We start from the raw sequence: 3,079 nt of genomic DNA, 5'->3' as shown, positions 1-3,079 counted from the left end.
AATATTGTTAATGTGTCACTGCAACTGTAAAAACACCCTTGAAAACCTGCGTCACTTCAACTACAGCCTTTTAAAAGAGTGTTTCTCCTGTCAGTAATGCAGAAATGTTGTTAATCTGTCACTGCAACTGTAAAAACACCCTTGAAAACCCTTGTCACTTCAACTACAGCCTTTTAAAAGAGTGTTTCTCCTGTCAGTAATGCAGAAATGTTGTTAATCTGTCACTGCAACTGTAAAAACACCCTTGAAAACCCTTGTCACTTCAACTACAGCCTTTTAAAAGAGTGTTTCTCCTGTCAATAATGCAGAAATGTTGTTAATCTGTCACCGTTCACACACAACAGCACAACAGCAAGTGTAACAGCAAGCTGAGTCTATGCAGTCTAGTTAGGTTAGGTTAACTTAGGACAGGTTAGAGCACTAGTGTCGACGTGGGGTCCCCGGCTGGCTGGCGTCTGGCAGGTCTGCATTGCCAGATGTGTATTTTCCTTGCAGTGTTACCAGGTCAGGCGAGGATACCACTCTCTCTCTCTCTCTCTCTCTCTTTCTCTCTCTCATTATAGCTGTTGTGTTTATGCATATATGAGAGAGAGAGAGAGAGAGAGAGAGAGAGAGAGAGAGAGAGAGAGAGAGAGAGAGAGAGAGAGAGAGAGAGAGAGAGAGAGAGAGAGAGAGAGAGAGAGAGAGAGAGAGAGAGAGTTAAGGTAAGGTTGGTTTGGCTTGCTGTGCCTCTCCCAGTGACAGCCTCCACACGGCACAGACATGAACAGCCTTGGGTCACTAAGAGCGCTTCTAATGTTTAAAATGTGTCAATCTTGTTACTGTCAGTGGACGCGTCACAGGAGCCCTAACACCCGCGTCACTTCGTCTGAGAGTAGCGGTGGTGGTGGCGCGGTCTTGTGTGATACTCTGGTGCACAATGTGTCCCTACATCCTGCTTTGTCTGCCATTTCTTGCACGGATAATGATTCAAAGGCTGTTAGCTTTGCAGTTGCGTTGGTTCCCTGTTTAAGTAATTTTGTAACGTGGAACAAGAACAAGAAGAAGAGGAGGAGGAAGAAGAGGAGGAGGGGGAAGAAGAGGAAGGCTGAGTGTAAATGAAGTGAAGGAAGACAAACATACAGACACAGTGTAAAGCCACCCCCCCTCCTCCCTCCTCCTCACCGGTCCGATCAGAGCTCTAATGAGACGAGGCAAAGATCTTCACGGTGAAGAAGAAAAAAAGAAGAGGAAGAGAGAAGAGGTGAAGCACGCACACACAATAGAAAAAAAAGAAAACATTTTTGATTGGTAATGGTTCTCGCCTTCATCGTCATGGCCAGAGGGTAGGGAGAGGTTAATTATCACACAGCACCTACAGTGTGGCTTTATTAGGAGGAACGAAAAATATAAAAATAGCAAAAAAATAATTAAATGAATAATACTGATGGGATTCTTTGGGTTGACTGACCCACTATGACACTTTATCGAGTAGTTAATCTAGAAAAAAAAAGAAAAGGCACTTGAAATTCTGGTATGGCATATACACTTATACTCCGTTACTTAACACTACGAATACACAAGAAAATAATTACTTTTATAACTCCTCAAGAGTACCATTGATTCTGGGCACCGTTATATCCCTAAATAGCGTCACAGCCTTCATCCATCACTTCTCTACGGCAATAATATTGCTCACAACACATTCACAGTAGATTATATCTGACTAAAGAAACATTACATGGCTAACACTTTCCCAAAACTCTGTGGCCTGTCTCCACGTGGGACCAACACCGGCTATTTTATCTGTTGCCAGAGGGAAGGGAGACGCCATTCTGTCAACACGTACTGTTACTATATCTTCACTAGAGACATGAATAATAAACATGAACACAGTAATATTCACTTCTAAATAAAAGAAAAATCAAATATTTCAGAGCTACGAGACCCACCTGTTGCCAGAGAGAAGGGAGACGCCATTCTGTGCTCTCTCCCTCAACACCCACAGGCCTCTGAAGTTATTGGAACCTTAGCTAGTTCTCTCTCTCTCTTCTTTCACAAATAATTTTACTGAACCGTGAGTTTAAATAAAAATGCAGGAATAATTGGCTAGCAAGGTGAGCATATAGGCTGGACATTAGTTGAAGTTAATAATTGAATTCTAAATTACTAACATATTTTATAAGCTAGGGAATGACACCTTATGAGTTACTGGTAGGCTGACGCAACATGATGTAATCCTATTATTCGTATTACCACTGATTAGAGAAAACCACAGTTGAAATAAGTAAAGACTATTTATAACAAATGTTTCAAGACTTCTAAATCACTCCCACGAATACACGCCTTATAAATATACTTTTTCATATAATCACTAAACCTTTAATTACCGCTATTATCCTCCTCTTCACCGCAAGCTACAAAAGAAAACAATTATTGGGGAGACTCAAAGAAACACAGAAATAATAAAAAGGAGCGTTACAACAGAATAAGGAAGGAAATAAAGGCAAGGAACACTGACACGACAAACACACACACAAACACACAGAGGGAGGTTAACAAACACCTTCTTTTCTCTCTTATTTCAGGTGTGTGCGTGCGTGTGTGCGCGGGTGGAGGTAGAGGAGGGAGGGGCGCAAGAGTGGGCGGCGGTCCCTGCCTCACCTGAGTTCTAGGAGTGGAGGAAATTGAAAGAGTGTCACTGGTCACCGAACCCTTCTGTCCGCCATCACGGTTCTTGTAAACAACGCCAAGAGACCGCTAGGGCAAACACTTTTCTTCTATCTTCACTATCACTGTCCTGTTACTATTTTACTGTGCATTATTAAATTCAGTGTATTTTTTACAAGTACTGTGATGTTTTCTTTGGTCTTAATCGTCTAGTTCTCTTTCTTGTAATATATAGTAACTCATGTCTACGCTTCTGTCTCCAGTAACACCATTTTGTTACTAATTTCCTATGCGTCGGTGACCATTTACTTCTGCTACTTACTTCTTATGTACATGTTATGTATAAACTTCTAGGCAAAGAATAAATGAAATGTTAAAGAGACCGCCGGGTTAAAGCATTCTTCCTTGTTTCCTATCGAGAAGTCTGCCT

General features: G+C 41.6%; 1 long non-coding RNA gene across 1 annotated transcript in view; it reads right to left on the bottom strand.

Moving 5' to 3' along the window:
• Positions 1–2,737, bottom strand: part of LOC135095246 (uncharacterized) — a 9,808-nt gene extending 7,071 nt beyond the window's left edge. Inside the window, exon 1 of the long non-coding RNA XR_010264161.1 lies at positions 2,644–2,737. This is a non-coding gene — a long non-coding RNA (uncharacterized LOC135095246). The remainder of the gene's footprint in view (positions 1–2,643) is intronic.
• Positions 2,738–3,079: the final 342 nt, after the last annotated feature.

This window comes from Scylla paramamosain, chromosome 48 (genome assembly GCF_035594125.1).
Source record: "Scylla paramamosain isolate STU-SP2022 chromosome 48, ASM3559412v1, whole genome shotgun sequence".
Taxonomy (NCBI): Eukaryota; Metazoa; Arthropoda; class Malacostraca; order Decapoda; family Portunidae; genus Scylla; species Scylla paramamosain.
Note: the sequence above shows the minus strand (reverse complement) of the source record. Positions and strands in the feature narration are given on the sequence as shown.